This window comes from Amphimedon queenslandica, unplaced genomic scaffold (genome assembly GCF_000090795.2).
Source record: "Amphimedon queenslandica unplaced genomic scaffold, v1.1 AMPQUscaffold_13317, whole genome shotgun sequence".
Classification (NCBI taxonomy): Eukaryota; Metazoa; Porifera; class Demospongiae; order Haplosclerida; family Niphatidae; genus Amphimedon; species Amphimedon queenslandica.
The window spans coordinates 133,533-152,293 of NW_003546447.1; the positions used below are offsets into that span (position 1 = coordinate 133,533).

At 37.0% G+C, this 18,761-nt stretch overlaps 3 long non-coding RNA genes across 3 annotated transcripts; 2 read left to right on the top strand and 1 right to left on the bottom strand.

The window, feature by feature from the left end:
* Window positions 1-768: 768 nt before the first annotated feature.
* Window positions 769-1,114, bottom strand: LOC109583228 (uncharacterized). The gene is made up of 2 exons (XR_002185405.1): window positions 1,026-1,114; window positions 769-972 (listed from the first exon to the last, which is right to left on the bottom strand). It is a non-coding gene; the product is annotated as an uncharacterized LOC109583228 (long non-coding RNA).
* On the top strand, window positions 886-1,318 carry LOC109583227 (uncharacterized). The gene is made up of 2 exons (XR_002185404.1): window positions 886-977; window positions 1,029-1,318. It is a non-coding gene; the product is annotated as an uncharacterized LOC109583227 (long non-coding RNA).
* A 66-nt stretch (window positions 1,319-1,384) lies between these two features.
* Window positions 1,385-16,311, top strand: LOC109583246 (uncharacterized). Its single transcript, XR_002185415.1, has 5 exons — window positions 1,385-1,766; window positions 1,810-1,869; window positions 9,857-9,956; window positions 10,213-10,378; window positions 15,973-16,311. It is a non-coding gene; the product is annotated as an uncharacterized LOC109583246 (long non-coding RNA).
* Window positions 16,312-18,761: the final 2,450 nt, after the last annotated feature.

The following is an 18,761-nucleotide window of genomic DNA, read 5'->3' on the forward strand; positions in this document are numbered from 1 at the left end:
CATGGTTTGGCCCAGTTCCGTAGTGTAAACGTAGTATAAATGATCCCCCTATAACTGGCCACATATGCACATTTTATAGCCAATATTAATTAATACCTGAAAAGGTCTGTACACTGATTGTACCAGCAGGTCCCAGTAATTGTTGATAGGCTCTGACTGTGATGTTATAAGTTGTTAGTTCTCTCAATCCATTCAGTGTGATTGCATTATTACTACTTCCCTCCACCTGTACTGTCAGCACAGTGTCTGTGTCACTAGTGACAATGACTATATATCCATCAGCATCAAGTGCAGTCCAACTGACAGTGATAGTGGTAGCTGTCTTGAAGACCTCAGTAAGAGAAGAGGGAGCAGTTGCTGGTACTTATTAAAATACATTATTATTATTGGTAAAATTCTGATATGCATTACCTTTTATGGTTAAAGTACGCGTTCTATCAGCACCACTACCAGGATTATCCAGTACACACTGGTAAATTTGATCTCCAGTGGTTGATTGACTGATCAATCCGCTACTGACAGTCATTCCGTCCCATGTGATATTAACAGTATATCCTAATGTGCTCAGAGGCGTATTTAGGGGGGGCTGAAGGGGCTTGAGCACCCCCCTCAGGGCATAGGCGGCTGCAGGATTTGACTGCTAGTCGGGCATGGGTGTGGCACAGGAAATGGGTTGGGCGCGCGAAGCGCGCCGCGATTTTGGCCACACCCTCTTTTGCGCACCCTTTTTAGCGCAATTTTTTGGTAGCGAAGGTTATTGTAATAAAGTAGTGGGTGGTGTAGCTCCAACACTGACTTCTGTAGTGGTAATAGTACTAGTAGTAGTATTAGTAGAGGAAGTAGAAGAATAGGGTGATGGAGAATGAGCAACAATTGACTGTACATCAACTGTAGCTGTAAAAACTGTAGCTGTATCAACCACAAGAGTAGACTGAGACTCATGATCATCAACTGATTCAGCAAGAGACTGACCTAAAGTAAGAATATGAGATAATCTGTATTATTGACTTCTATACTGTACTTACTAGGTTCACTTTGTAAACTGTTGTTCCTTTTTAGCAGGCTTGTTCACAAAGGACATAGTGAAGCTAGTCCAGGCTTTTAGACATTGCAACTGACAAGAAAAGAACACTGAAATAGCACTAAATAATGAAATGACTATGCTTTCTAGTGTTGCTGTGGTGGCCCACTGTGATTGGCACCAAAGTCTTACCACCTCCTCCTTTATTTAGTCTCTCTTCATCACCTTGTTATCAGCCTGCCATTTATGCATTCATAATTATAAGATTTTCATAAAAAATTGAAATTATAATTGCAATAACTGTTATTAACTATTAATTAACCATAGAATAACTATTAATTATGGTGATGTCACACTTCCGGTCAGAATTTTTGGTCGGGCATTGCCCCTAAATGCCCGACCCTGCAGCCGCCTATGGACCTCCAAGTTCCTTGCACTCAGCTTAAGTTCCTTGCACTCAGCTTAACAAGTTAGGCCATTTGGGACAGTCTAAAGATTGTGGTACTTATATTGAGTAAAATATGCATATATATACTTGGAGATTTATAGTACCAGGCGTTTATTCAAGCCCGGCCTTTATTTGAACATTTACGGTATTACATAATTGTGACATCATGCTTTGTGGATACTGTTGTCCTGTTTTGCCTTTTCTACTATCCGACCACACATGTGGGATTTTCCATTATATGACACTCAGCAAATGAGTAGTGATACTGCTATCAATATGGTGGATCTGATTACCATAGTAAATAACAGTGCCATGTACTAGATATAAGCAAGTGTTATAGTTATTAGGAAAAATAAAGATAATTAATGTATAAGGATGAAGAGCAACTTTACTTTTACTGGTGAGTTCAGTCATAGATAATAGAGTAAATGAAAGGGATTGGAAATGGAAGTGTGGGCGTGGGCAAACCTCCATTCATTTGTATTGTTGCTAAGTAAACAGAGGAGGGTTGGGATTTTTTGACAGATTTTGGAGCAAAAAACTGGGATTTTTTTGCTTTATTCTTGAATAACTCCAAGAGAATACAATTCATGGAAACAAAACTCACACACAATATTAACCAATGTTAATGCTTTTTATTAATATTTTTTGTTCAGTAAATCAATGCATGCGTTAGTAGCCACATCACTCTTTAACTAGAAATACCATCTTTTCCCCCTCTGAAAGACTCATTTTGTTCTTGAGCTACGAATAAGTATAACCATTTTAAAGAGCTTGTAATCTCCTATGGAATGAGCGAACTTGCATATTGATACAATGAAGCTTGAGTGTTTTATGAACAATAAAGTGTTTCAAAAACAGGTGACTTTGTGTACCCGGCTCTAACTGGTTGCAAAATGGCTTTTTGGAGATAAAAACCTTGCTGCAGGTAGCTCTAAAAATTCTATGTGGAATGGGCTATATATCAAAAGCAAGTGCTATCCTGGAGGAGCACAAATTTCCTTTGAAATCCTGCCAGAGCAACTTCACCAATGGAGGAGATGGGAAATCAATCAAAACACTGATGGCTGTCTTCTTCTTGAAATTTCTTGCCTCCTCGTATGAGGAGAGTACCACCATAGTGGAGGAAATTTAGGATAAAGTTAAGGTTATAAATTTAAGTAGGTTGCCCGGTGGGCTCTGAGGTCAGATATGTAGAGCAGGATATGAACCTGGTCTGAGGGGTGACAGCATTGAGGAGATAGCCCAATGAGCCTGTCAAAGAGAGTATTTACGGTATCCCTATCAGTGTTAATTAGGGAAAGCCACCGAGCTCGTATTGGACTATATGCAGTGCACTCTATCAGAAAGTGAAATGATGACTCTATGAAGTCTGTAGCACACAGTGAGCATAGGGAGGAGGTGGAAGATTGAATCCTATTATGGAACATATAGGTGTGTCCATTAAGATCTGAACAGTGTAGTAGTAAATGGAGTCTATAACTAAGACTGTAGGACAGAGAAGGAGCATGTTTAAGTGACAATATAGTGGGCAGTGGTTTTAGCTGGGGTGAGAGTAGGGGGAAATCTAACCTGGAGATCTCAGACAGGCGCGAAGAGGGAGAGGAGTTAGCCAAGTCTTGCCATGCAAAGTACAGAGAGGCCTTGACCAGACACTTCCAGGGTCTCATACTCTGTAAGTTAGAATCAGAAATGAGACACCGGAGGCCTGGTAGGTCAAAGGAGTGTAGATCAGCCATAATCACTGTTAGTAAGGGAGAGGGAGAATGTGAGTGATGCTGGTGGTGGTAAATTAATATTTGTCTAGCAGGAGCTGAGGTGGGCAAGCACAATATACTCATAAGAAAGCATAATCTGCATTTTGATAACAGGAACTCTACAGGAAGGGTGCCTAGTGAATAAATGAATACCAATAATAGGTGCACGAGGGGGAAGACCGAGAATGGTCACATGGTAACCCAACCCGCATTTCCTGTTGCTACGCCCCGTTGCCAATCCCTTTCATTTACTCTATTATCTATGGTTCAGTGATCCAGCAGTAGCAGCAGTTCTTATTGTTGAGATGATACTAGCTCTGATAGCTAATGGTATGGTACTATCTATCACACTCTGTCCTAGGGGTCTATACATGTATATGAACTGTTTCACTTTTACATACTCTCTCTCTCTTTGTAATAGTAAATGATACATGTATTACCACCACTTGTTGAGTGTTCTGATTCGTCAATTGAATACATGTACATGTACATGAGTAAATATCTGCTGTTACATAGTTTGTTCTCATGTCACGCCAATAACCAAACAAACTAGCTACTAAGTGTACTGCATTTTACATTGGAGACAGTCAGACAGATGTGTAATGCACATGTAGTAAATTTTTGAGTAATTATTACATAATTTGTGTTTCATGATTATTAAGTATAGGTTATACACCGAGGTAGAGGTTTCTATGGTACTGTATTTCCTCGTGGAAACGCCTACTCCCTATAAACGCCCATGCCTGTATAAACGCCTAGAGACAGCACATAACTTTGACAATAAACGCCCATGCTTGTTTAGACGCCCATTCTTGATTAAAAGCCTATACCACACCCACCTACCCCATCCTCGTGGTACATGTACCTTACGTAGTTTAGTAGTTTACATTCTACAATGGCAGCTGCAGCTGAGAAGGCTAAAGAAACTCAGAAGTTTTGATGTCAGTTTTAAACTACGCGTTGTGTCTATTGAAACATGGTGGTAAGGATTATTTTTGGGTTATAAACGCCCACCTCGTATAAACGCCTACTTCATTTAAACACCTAGCAAACAGGTCTCTATAAGAAATAAACGCCTAGGCGTTTCCACGAGGAAATACGGTATTTATTAACCGAGCGACGCAGTCGCAAGGTTAATAAATACCATAGAAACCAATACCGAGGTGTATAACCAACTTCTACCATGACACTTGAAAAACAACTACCAGCTGCTGATAATAAGACCACAGTTGACATACATACAACTAGGGACATGCACATTATTCTTTTTTTCAACCCTATAATTCTATTCTTCAATTCTCTTCCTCAATCCCATTATTCTCTCCTTTTTGGCCCATTATTCCCATTATTATGCTCTGATAATACCAAAAATTCATTTTGATTATTGATATCATCATTCATGGTTATATTGTAACACTACTGATGACTCAATGTAATCCTTAAGTGAGTTACTTTGAGTGTCCTTAAATCTGTTCAGTATTATTTCCAGTGGAGTTACTCATTGCTGTTGCTGTAAAGTGCTGTTAAATTGTACTGTACTGTTTGCTGACACATGCTCATGCAGTATTAAAAGGGTTAAATATTGATCACATGATCCAGGCAGGCAAATTTTAACCCATTATTCTTTCTCTAAATTTCACACCCATTATTCCAAAAGAAATTCCCGAATAATGTGCGTGTCCCTACATACAACATATCTAACAGGCTAGGCAGTAAAGAATCAACCAAACTTGACAAATGGACTAATAAGAGCATAAGCGTAGAGTACCAAACTGCCAATCAATTAATTATTTAACGAGATAGGTTTATATTTTTACGAGCTAGGTTAATATGAAAAATAATTGACCTCCAATACTGCAATCTGATTGGTCAATCGCAAGGTGGCATGGTAGAAGTATAGGTTATACACCGAGGTCGAGGTTTCTATGGGATTTATTGACCGAGGGACGCAGTCCCGAGGTCAATAAATGCCATAGAAACCGAGACCGAGGTGTATAACCGTGTTCTACCATGCGTCCAATCAGATTAGATGCATTTCTTGTAGCTAGGATACACAAAAAGTATAAAAATCCTTACCATTAGCAACCAATTCATTTTAAGTCACGCACTAGAATGGAAAAGCAACTAAAGTCTATTCAGTTTCACCTGACCTATTGATTTTTTGTTATAACTTTTGATAAACATGAAATTTAGAAATTTTGTTTGCGCCATTAGAATCGCTAGGTCCTTCCCGTCCTTTAGATAAAAAGATCGGGTCAAAATGATAAGGCCTTAGCCTTTTTTGGATGTCTCTGTATAAACCCAATGACATACCTTTGACCGCAACTATGCAGCTAGAACAGCCAGAATAAATTCAGCTGCTACTTATCTGTATCCCTTCAGCGCAACAAAAACAATTCCAAAACCACAAATACGTAAAGAATGCGGATGTGACGTAGTTATTTATTAATTGAAAAAAGCCAGGGGTCAGGTGAAAGTGAATAGACTTTAGGTAGACATGCTCGTCTGTTCTCAAAAGATGCGACTAACACAGCCGCCATTGATAGCTCTGGAAACGCTTATCTCATCATTTTATGACTGCCCCGCCTACTTCATTTGTGCTATATACCATCTTGTTTCGCAACGGACAAGGATTTAAAGATGCACAACAGCACTGTGCGCCATGCAGAACTAAAAAAGCAATATAATGGGTAGAAAATATTCTGAATGACTGGTGCAAGGAAAGAATGAAAGATTTGGAGAAGCTCCAACCAGGCCACTCTTCTTAATGGAGAAATACTGTTTAAAATGTTTGCTGCAGCAACTGGGGAATCGATGGTTACAAACAAACCACTCACTTCGCGGCATGACTGCTGCTATTAGACTATTTCAAGCTGGTGTTGATGAACAATTAATCATGAAAAGAACAGGTCACAGAAGCACGGATGGTGTACGAATTTATAAGCACATTTCAGATCAACAAAATGCCGGAAGATGTTTCCTCAATAATATTATTGTTACAAACAAAAACAGCAGTAGCTAGTGACGGTATACCGATTCACCTCATCCTCCAAAAGCACAAAACATATCTCTAGATGAAGACAGACACTTCAGCTTTAATAACTGCACAAACATACACATAACAAATTCAAAAATAACATTACTATTATTGCTGTCATTATTTTTATTCCTAAAATTTCCCAAACTTTGGCAGAAGTATCTAAATAATTTCCCTGAGGTTTCTAAATATTTTCCCGGGGTATTATAAGTGATTTAGGCACCTCATATAATGCAATCTGATTGGTCAATTCAAAACAAGCATGGTAGAATTTGTGGATAGGCACTGTTTTGTCCATTGAGTAATGTACTGTGAATCCGGTAAAGGTAGTCCTGTACATTGTACATGTGTGTGCTTGTGTATTGGTAGTATTGCAAAGTGTTAGCTATTATTCCACATATTTTGATACAAATTGATTGATGTGTACTATTGTCTATATAAAGTATGGTTGGAAACTACATGTACATGTAAGTCACTTAAAATTAAATTTTCGGTTGGCAATGGAAGGCAACTTTACTTTTACTGGTGAGTTCAGTGGTCCAGCAGTAGCAGCAGTTCTTACTGTTGAGATGATACTAGCTCTGATAGCTAATGGTGTGGTACTATCTGTCACACTTTATCAAAGGAAGTCCTGGAAACAACCATCAACAATATTCTTCACTTCTCTCATATTGGCACATCTTGTATTGAATTTACTGTACCTTCCTTTCACTATCATTGCATTAGCTGCTGGTCAGTGGATCTTTAGTAGCACAGATGAGGAGAAGAGAGGTTTCTGTTCATTTAATGCCTGTACACTTTTGTACAGTAGTTCTGTTATCTCAATGACACTAGCTATTATATCATTTGATTGGTTTCTCTTTATTGTTAAACCACATCTTCACAAGCGGTTCATGAGACCCTGGGTAGCACTGACCCTCACCATTGCTATATGGATACTGTCTGCTGTATTAGGTGCTGGGCCATTCTATGACATTGGACACTACAGCTATGATGATGAATCAGGTTTTGTGCTCTAATTGGTTTTGATTTTGCAGCCTTTGTTGTAATTCTTATCATAATGTGTCTTGTTGTTGGAATTATCATTGTCACTTCTCTTTGGACCTTTTGTTTCACTAGAAGCTACTTCAAAGCTCAGTCAGTGATAGCAGGAGAGAGTGTGTATGCCTCAAAAAAGAAGAGACTCATTGAAAAATTTGGAAGCATGCTACTCATCTATGGGACATCTTATTTATTTGTAGCCTTAGATTTCCTTCTGCAGTTCTACTTATTGTTCTACCATATGAGCTTTTCTAGTTACAATAATCAATCCTCTTATCCAGTCATACTTCAAGCCTGAAATCAAGAGTGTTCTAGTCTCACGCTGTCCTCTTCTCTTTACTTGTGTTTGCTGTTCACTTATGTGTATATACATGCTGTTTGCTGATGTCAATTATTTACAATACATGATTAATTTGCTGTAGTATATGACTATTATGTAATTTTGTTTAATTTTTGTTATTATTTGCTGTGTGTGTGTAACTTATTCCTTTGTATCATTTTCATTGTTATTTTGAGATTGGTCTACTGCTATTAGTACCTTTATAAAGGATATACCTGTTGCTATAAATCTTGTATACAGTCCTTACTTGCTTTACATACATTTGCAAAGAGAACTTGTGACAATTTTGAGTGCTTGTCTCTGAAATGGAAGGCAACTTTAATTTTACTGGTGAGTTCAGTGGTCCAGCAGTAGCAGCAGTTCTTACTGTTGAGATGATACTAGCTCTGATAGCTAATGGTGTGGTACTATCTGTCACAATTTATCAAAGGAAGTCCTGGAAACAATCATCAACAATATTCTTCACTTCTCTCATATTGGCACATCTTGTACTGAATCTGCTGTACCTTCCTTTCACTATCATTGCATTAGCTGCTGGTGAGTGGATCTTTGGTAGTACAAATGAGGAGAAGAGAGGGACATGTACCTTTGCTGCATGGATGAACTGGTCTGTATGTTCTGTATTCTCATTCACACTAGCTGCTATATCATTTGATCGGTTTCTCTTTATCGTCAAACCACTTCTTTACAAGCGGTTCATGAGACCCTGGGTAGCACTGACCCTCACCATTGCTATATGGATACTTTGTGCTGTCTTAGCTACCTTGCCATTCATTGATATTGGACACTACAGCTATAGTGATGAATTAGGTTGACCTTGCAGCCTTTGTTGTAATGCTTGTCTCAATCTCCCTCATTGTTGGAACAATATTCATCACTTCTCTTTGGACCTTTTGTTTCACTAGAAGCTACTTCAAAGCTCAGTCAGTGATAGCAGGAGAGAGTGTGTATGCCTCAAAAAAGAAGATCCTCTTTGGAATATTTGGAAGCATGTTACTAGTCTATGGAACAGCTTATTCAATGACAACTTTAGGCTTCCTTCTGCAGATCTTCATTTTTCTACCAAAGTTTTATGTGACAAGCCATATTGTATTTTGCTTTGTTACAGTAGCCAGTCCTATTATTCAATCATACTTCAGGCCTGATAGTCTCACGCTGTCCTCTTCTCTTTACTTGTGTTTGCTGTTCATGTGTACATGCTGTTTGCTGATGTCAAGTAGTAACTTTTATTTATATAATTTTATTTTGTATTCAGTTATTATGTTATCTTGTTATTGCTGTTTCTGTTTATTAAATCGTTACTTGTTGTGACATCATTAAAGGGCTTGCTTTGTTCATGTGGCTTCACCAGTATAATATAGGGTTGGGTTAACAATTGGTATGGCAGTGCTAACTTATCCGCATTACTTGTTGTATCTAGTCAGTAGTTATTGTAGACTTATGGTGCTATAATGTGTGCTTTAGTGCTAAATGCCACTGATGTGTTAGTATTGCATTTATAAAGTCCACAGTGGTTAATTCAATACTCCAGACACACCTGCATATGCCTGTAAGGGAATGTCTTCTTTTAATTAATTACTGTAATAAATATGCTTATTATTGTATGTTGCATATATTTTGTACTGTTGACTAGTATAACTAGGACAACGTGTTTGTATAATTCTAGTTACTTTTGAGTGTACTGGTATGGTGTTACTAAGCGTTGGTCTCTTTGGAGCTGCTTTTACCAGTTCTTTTAAGAACTACTGTCTCGCCGTATCTTGGGACTTCCCACCCATTCTAGTTAGCTTTTATTTACTTGAGTGTGGACAAGTTGCTCTTGGTGAATGGCTTCACACTGTAGCTGCTAAAGAACAGATGAATAGTTGAACACTAAACATGTGGTCTTATTGTCATAACAGCGCTCTAACAGTGCTTGTGTGGTGTGTGCTGTTTTTCTGATCTAGTGTATTCATTGACACACATCCTAGCCTAAGTGACATGTAGCCAAAAATTTTTCAAATATACTTTTGCCAATTACTACGAATTCAGTAGGCAATTTGCCAAATTTTTCCCCCTAAATAACCTGCTACATGTACATGTGCTTGTGTGTATATTTAGATTAACTTGAGTCACACACTTCATTTAGTGCATTTACATGTACAATTTATGGTAATACATGTAGCATCTTTTTATTTATCTTTTCTTTCTCACTCTCCTCTTCTACTAATAGTTATCAATATGACTAGAAGTTAGAGGAAGCTCAGAAGAACATTCTCTGGACTCACACTACTGCTGTTAGCACAAGAATGCTCTACAAACTTGGACAGCAAGTGGGTGTGGTTCATTATCATGAATAATTAATGATTTCATGGGCTACTAGTAAAAGCTGATTATATTAATTTTCATGGTTTATCAGCTAACGATGAGTAGCCATAGCAACCACTTTATATTATAACAGCAGGTATGACTTTTATCACCTACTGTGTCGGAATAAAGTGACAAATATTTTTTTGACATGTGACTAATTTTACTTATATTTTTTCTCGAGTTGTACAAATTTTTATCTTTATCCATTCAATTTTGTAGGAGTTCACTCCTGTCAAATATTTTTCAATTGATTGTGTTTTTCGTAATAAGACACTTGACGCAACTCACCTGGCCAAGTTTCATCTGATAGAGGGTGTGGTCGCTGATTATAATTTAACCCTCGGGGACCTCATGGGAGTCCTGTATGCTTTCTTTAGTAAAATCGGTAAGTATTGATAATACATTTGCACGTAAATACTAAATGTGCATGTACATGTACATGAACATGTATAACCACTTGTTGAGCATTCTGATTGTTCAATTGAAATGCGGTATGATATACAGACTGTACATGTACATGTACGTGTATACCATATAGCTGAAAAATTTAAGGGGAATTAAATGTGGCAAATTTGGCATTTTGATAGCCATTCACCCAAATAGTGTTCTCCCATTTTGAGCCATTATGCGCATGCTCAATGGCACATGGCCACAAATTTTCCATATTAAAATTTCCAAATCACCAAAATTTAGCAATTCACCAAAGTTAACTTCCTCCAAAATTTCCCACTATACAGTACATGAGTAACCATCTGTTGTTACATGTTATTAACATGTGTTTTCATGCCACGCCAATGACCAAACAAGGTAGCTACTAATTACTTTACTACACTTTACATGGGGACAGATGTGTGATATATGTAGTAAATTTTTTTGGTATCATTAATTTCTTGTTGTTTATTAATTTGTTATTTATTGGGGCAACCTTCAGTAAGCCCCACTGTAGCAAAAGTCTTCTATATATATGTATGTATGTATGTACGTCTCCAGTCACGCCTATCTATTGTCACACCTCTTTGTCCACCACTATCTATTTATTGGTCATTGATCTAATGTGGTAGGAGTATTGCAATGAAATATTGTAAAACACATGTGAACTCCAAAGCAAGAAGAAAGCTTGAAGCTCAACGTCCACAGCCTAACTTGAATGAAAAGGATACTCTTCTTCATGATCAGATGGTTATGATGAGCGTTCCAGACTCAATTTTTAACTAGAAAAGCAGCCTAACTAGCAGCAGAGTCAGCGCATAGCCACAACTGACTCAAGCTTACCCCAATAATGTATTGTAGTCAGGTAGCTATTTATTAATTTTTGGATGGGCACTGTTTGGTCCATTAATTATACAAATTGATTTTGGCAAAGAATGAATGACCTGCACTATTGTCTAAATAAAGTGTGGTTAGAAACTAAGTTGCCTAAAACTAAATATCCAGTTAGCAATGGAAGGCAATTTTTCTTATACTGGTGATTTCAACACTCCAGCAGTAGCAGCAGTTCTTACTGTTGAGATGATACTAGCTCTGATAGCTAATGGTGTGGTACTATCTATCACACTCTATCAAAGGAAGTCCTGGAAACAATCATCAACAATATTCTTCACTTCTCTCATACTGGCGACTCTCGTAATTGTTGTGCTCCAACAGTAATTGTTTACTGTTGAGACACTAGTTTTTGTATACTTTAAGTTCTCTTAGTATTAATCTATTGATTTTTGTTTGTCATGTTGCTATTTCTGTTTCTTTACTGATTACATAATTGTGAGATCATGCCTTTGACACTGTAGTTCCATTTTGCCTTTTCCTGCTATCAAATATGGCTAATCTTTTATCATAGTAAATATTAGTTCCTTATAATAGAGTAACACAAGTTATAAGCAAGTATTATAGTTATTAGGAGAAATTAGATACTGTAGTTATGGAAAACAACTTCACCTTTACTGGTGAGTTCAGTGTTCCAGTAGTAGCAGCAGTTCTTACTGTTGAGATGATAAGTATTGAGATATAAGATGATAAGATGATGAGATATAAGTATGATAACTACGTGTACATGTACATGCACATAGTAAAAGCAATATATAACCATTTGTTGAGCATTCTGATTGGTCAATTGAAATGTGGTATGAACATTACAATGTATATACATGTATACATGAGTAAACATCTGTTACTACATGTTATTAACGTGTGTTCTCATTAATGCGTTGTTCCTTTAATATCTCAGGCATGACATCAGTTTTTTCAGTTTCTTTGTGATGCTACCTCGATGTCTTGGGAATTATCTGTTATAAACAACTTCATATCTTCAATCCCATTTTCCTGCTCATTCAAATACTTGATCTTAAACCGTGGATCGAGAAACGTTGCAGTCTTAAGTCTTAACTATTACCTCGATATCTTCCCCCATATTACTATTACGTTCATTGAGATTATCCTTGATACACTTCTTAATATCATGTTTTAGGTATGTATCTGTTGACTCTTCTTTTAGAAATTTGTTGTCAATGAGGTGTAGCAAAGGAATGACTGCTGATACAGTAACATATGAGTCAGCTGATAGAATATCAGTGAGGCTTGAAAGAGGAGAAAGAGCTGTGTGTATTGCCTGAAGAACGTCAATGTCTTTCCATGTTGGCACTAAGTGAGATGTTTTCCGATCTGAACTCAAAGTTCTCCGAATAGCTTCCTCTTGTTCAAGAATCCTATCAACCATTTAGCCATTGAACCCCACCTAGTTGTGTAATCCTATATTTAATGAATTAAAATTATTATACATCACTTACTGAAATTAAAGCTCGCTCCTTTAGTTTAAGATTGATCTGTGCCTTGGTCAATTCTCTCTTCCTTTTCCAGGTGTTGGATATTGAACTAACAATTTTACGATGATACCAAGAGCACACACACATCTCCTGTCATCTTTGAGAGCCTTGGTGATAGCAAGATGTAAGTTATGTCTGAAACTCGATAGTCTTGACCAATTTAAATCTGCAGCAGCCTTCACAATGTTACTACCATTGTCAGTAGTAAGACAAACTTGATTAGAAGCATCAAGATCCCAACATAGTGTAACTGTCATAGCCTCTCCAAGATTTTCAGCATTATGATCCTTTGGTAGAAATTGTGTCTGAAGGCATCTATTGCTCAATTTCCATTCTTCACTTATGTAGTGTACAGTATAGCTCATTGTATGGCGTCATACCTCTGCTTGACCATAGATCACAGGTAGCCGAAAAGAACTTCACACCAGATAGCTCTTGCTTTACTCTTTCTTTAACAGAGGTATAAAGCTTAGATAAGGCTGTCTGAGAGAAGTATTTTCTACTTGGAAGTTGGTCATCTAGCATCAAATTTCTTTAGCAACTTCTTAAATCCTGGTTTCTCTACAGTTAAAATTGGAGCAGCTTCTTTACCAATGTAGTAGGTGACTGCATCAGTTAGCTCAATCCACTTTCTCCCTTTCTTAGTGTACTCCTGAGACTTCTCCATCGAGGCTTGCAATGTGAGTTGAATAACTGGGGAAATTCTTCCACTTGTATTGCTGCTATTGGTACCACCACTGGACTTCCTTTTGAGAGCATCTTGAAGCTCAGAGTGAATCCTGCTGTGGTTTACTCGAAGATGAGTAATAAGGTTGGATGTGTTTTCTTGTTTTGCTACTACTTGACGAAAGCAAGAGCGACATACCGCTCGCCCATCATCGATTGGCTTGCTTTGCTCATCCTTCCTCAAGCCAAATCAGTCCCAGACAAGAGACTTTGTCCTGAGTGTGTTAAAAGCAACTAGTGTGTTAGTATTCTCATTCTCTGTTTCTTCTTCTGGTTGACTAGCCATTTCTTTTTACTCGAGTGACCACATCCAGGAATACCATATCAAGTTGAAATTGAACCGCGGTACAACTATAATATCGTTATACCGCCCAGGCCTATTTATAGTACATGTTTAATTTGCATTAGTATGTAGAGTATTATGTAATGTTATTTTAATTTTGTTATTAATTTCTCTGTGTATGTAACTTAATCCCTTATATAATTTGCATTGTTTATTTTGAGATTGGTCTAGTGCTACATAACTGTTGCTATAAGTCTTGTTTATAGTCCTTAGTTGCTTATATACTTTTGCAAAGAGAATTTGTAACAATTTTTGTGCTTGTCTTTGAAATGGAAGGCAACTTTACTTTTACTGGTAAGTTCAGTGGTCAAGCAGTAGCAGCAGTTTTTACTGTTGAGATGATACTAGCTCTGATAGCTAATGGTGTGGTACTATCTATCACACTCTATCAAAAGAAGTCCTGGAAACAATCATCAACAATATTCTTCACTTCTCTCATACTGGCACATCTTGTATTGAATCTTCTGCACCTTCCTTTTGCTGTTATTGCATTAGCTGCTGGTGAGTGGATTTTTGGTAGTACAGATGAAGAGAAGAGAGGAACATGTACCTTTGCTTCTTACTTATACTGGTACATAGTAGATGTTATCTCAATGACACTAGCTGCTATATCATTTGATCGGTTTCTCTTTATTGTCAAGCCACATCTTCACAAGTGGTTCATGAGACCCTGGGTAGCACTGACCCTCACCATTGCTATATGGATACTGTGTGCTGTGTTAGGTACCTTGCCATTCATTAATATTGGACACTACAGCTATGATGTTGAATTAGGATTTTGTAGTATAGTTGGTGTTGATATTGCAGCCTTTGTTCTAATTCTTGTTATAATCTTCCTTGTTGTTGGAACAATATTTGTCACTTCTCTTTGGACCTTTTGTGTCACTAAAAGCTACTTCAAAGATCAGTCAGTGATAGCAGGAGAGAGTGTGTATGCCTCAAAAAAGAAGAGACTTTTTGGAATATTTGGAAGCATGTTAATTGTCTATGGAACAGCTTATTTAATAGCAGCTTTAGGCTTCCTTCTGCAGATCTTCATTTTTTTACCATATGAGTTTTATGTGACAAACTACATTGTTTTTTGCTTTGTTACAATAGCCAGTCCTATTATCCAGTCATACTTCAGGCCTGAGATCAAGAGTGTTCTAGTCTCACGCTGTCCTCTTCTCTTTACTTGTGTTTGCTGTTCATGTGTACATTCTATTTACTGATGTTAATTATTTATAGTACACGTTTTATTTGCTGTAGTATGTTGAGTATTATGTAATTTTGTTTAATTTTTGTTATGACTTCCTCTGTGTGTGTGTGTAACTTATTCCTTTATATCATTTTCATTGTTATTTTGAGATTGGTCTAGTGCTATTAGTACCTTTATAAAGGATATAGCTGTTGCTATAAGGCTTATATAGTCCTTACTTGCTTGATATACTTATGCAAGGAGAATTTGTCACAATTTTGGGTGCTTTTCTCTTAAATGGAAGGCAACTTTACTTTTACTGGTGAGTTCAGTGGTCCAGCAGTAGCAGCAGTTCTTACTGTTGAGATGATACTAGCTCTGATAGCTAATGGTGTGGTACTATCTATCACACTCTATCAAAGGAAGTCCTTGAAACAATCATCAACAATATTCTTCACTTCTCTCATACTTGCAAATCTTGTATTGAATCTACTGTGCCTTCCTTTTAATATCATTGCATTAGCTGCTGGTGAGTGGATCTTTGGTAGTACAGATGAGGAGAAGACAGCAACATGTATTTTTGCTGCTTTTGTATATTCATATACCATACCTGTCATATTTAATACACTAGCTGCTATATCATTTGATCGGTTTCTCTTTATTGTCAAACCACATCTTCACAAGCGGTTCATGAGACCCTGGGTAGCACTGACCCTTACCATTGCCATATGGATACTGTCTGCTGTATATAGTTTTGCTCCATTCTATGGGTTAAATGAATATGTTTATAATGAACAGTACCTTTTATGTTACCAGCATTCTAATAGCATTATTAGTGTCATTATGTTTATTGTTTTCCTTCCGTGTGTTACAACTGCAATCATTGTGACATCATTATGGACCTTTTGTTTTGCTAGGAGCTTTTTGAAGGATCAGTCAGTGATAGCAGGAGAGAGTGTGTATGCCTCAAAAAAGAAGAGACTTTTTGGAATATTTGGAAGCATGTTACTCATTTATGGGATATGTGTTGTACCTAGTCTTTTATTACTTGCTTTCCAGCAATTTATTGATGTACCTCCTGAACTTTTTATTTGTATCAGGGTAGGTTTCTTTTTTATCACAATAGCCAGTCCTATTATCCAGTCATACTTCAGGCCTGAGATTAAGAGTGCTCTTGCTTCATGCTGTCCTCTTCTCTTTTATTGTGTATGCTGTTAGTTCATTCATTAATGTGTGGTTGTAACAATTGATGTTGAACATTAGTTTTGTATACTTTAGGTTCTCTTAGTTATTAATTTATGTTTAATTGTTGTTTTTCATTTTGCTATTTGTTTACATTACATAATCATGGCATCATGCTTTTAATAGCCATTTTGCCTTTTCCATTATGTCTGACTAAGACCACACATATATGACCTTTTGAGACGTTTTGTTATTGATTGGATTACATTCAGCAAATTATAGTATGCACCTGCTATCATAGTAAATAATAGTGCCTTGTATTAGAGTAGTGCAAGATATAAGCAAGTATTATAGTTATTAGGAGAAATAAGGTATACTGTAGTGTTGGAAAGCAACGTTACTTTTACTGGTAAGTTCAGTGGTCCAGCAGTAGCAGCAGTTCTTACTGTTGAGATGATAAGTATTGTACATTACAATACTACATTTACATCTACATACAGATGTATAGTATAATCTATGTATAACCACTTTTTGAGCGTTTTTTTTTGTCAATTGAAATGCAATATGATGCATGTACATGTATACATGAGTAAACATCTGCTGTTACTGTACATGTTATTAATGTGTGTTCTCATGCCACACCAATAACCAAGCACAATAGTTACTAATTAGTTTACTGTACTTTACATAGTGACAGATGTGTGATGTAGTTATCAATTATTAATTATCATGACTGTTTGGTTCGTTCAACTTCGTTGAGTATCGTAGGGTGCTTTTTTGATTGCTATAGACTTTGAGTTCCTTTTTTAGTGAAAGTAATTTTTGTGAATCATGACCGCCTAATGCTGTGTTTACACTACACAAGTGGGCCAAACCGTGCTTAACCAGGCTGAACTGGCCCAGCTCACTTCAGCTCAGTTTGGTTACTGTTAATGCTATCAAATGAAACTGTACCGGCCCACTTTAAACAGGGCTGGCTCAGTTAAAGAAGCTAGTGTACACCTTTTTAACTGACACAATTGCTCTCTAAGGTACATGATTTTACAAAGGACCAGCAGAGTTTTGGAAAAAAGCCAAAGAACATCAATTCTAGTATTGCCCGAAAATAGCTGAAAATAGTCTAAAAGACCATCTTTACTATAAAAATGCACACGTAAAACATGCCATCACACTCCCTTGCAATTAATTATTATTATTCGAGGCCACAATATTTGCTTTTTCAGGAAAGATTTACGAAATCTGCAAAATTTATAACCCTCAAAAAAGGTGCCCTACATACAGTGATGGACAATGACAAGTAGTCCTACATGTACATGTACATGCGTGTGTTTGTGTATTGGTAGTATTTCAAAGTGTTAGCATGATTTGATTACTATAGCCGGGCTAGCCCTGTAGTGGTTCCCTGGCAGAAGTATTCAATGCACAAAGCACACTGAAAAATTTTGCACAACTAATTAACTATCCATGATGGGTGTTGTCAATTTGAATTAATTAATGATGTTAAAATAATGAAAGATAATATTATTGTATGGTTCCATCATAGGTTCAATAAATTTCAAGTCAGTCACGACAATAATGATTCTTCTCAATCTTCTGTTGTTATCCTTAGCATTAGCAGCAAATCTGTTTAGAACTTCATTGAGGACAACTGAGCAGATAGGTCTCTTTCAATAGATGTGATCAACCAACCTCTGTTCTGTCATTGTTCTACGAAGCCATGCTTGATTTGTTTTAAGAGAACAGGATCACTCACATAATGCAGAGCTTACAGCTATGGTAATTATAGTAAGTATGATTTCCAATAACTTGACTAATTTAGGAAATGTATTTTTAGGGGTGATAGCTCCAAAAAGATACTCCTCAAACTTCTACCAGTTGTTGTTATGGCATGTTTGGCCGAAAAACACTTTTCAAAAATCATATCCTTATTGAGATTGTAGCTATGAATAATTGGGTGAAGTTTTTCAGGATCTAAAAAGCTGGATAACTGAGAGTTGCAGTGCTGATTAGAGCATAGTATATCAAGATTGGGACCTGAGAACTGTTTGTTCAGCTCATAAAGTATGCAGTCAATTACTGGAATGTAAATAGATGTTTTGAGCTACTCATAAGTGCTGCTCTTTTCCCTCATTCCAATAGTTTTCATTAATATGTCATCTTGAAGTCAATGTGGAATCACTCTTGTACGTCCATGACCATCAGCAAAGGTGATGCCAATGTCATGTAGCTCAGCAATATACTCTTTGTAAGCAAAGCATGGTGACAGATATGAAGTACCTAATCTGAGGTTTTGGAATGGATGATGACTATGATAATCCTCTTTAAGCTCCTGCTTTCACTGCTGCGAAGAAAACTCGAAAAGATGCTGTGACTGAAGCTATAACTGGAGCAGCAATGGCGGTTACTCGTCCAATTAATGGTAGCAGCAGTACAACATCAATCATCAATGATGAATCATTCTAATGTGTCTCTCTGTAAAATATTTGATGTGAGGTTGACAATTTTTGAACCATTACAAATAATT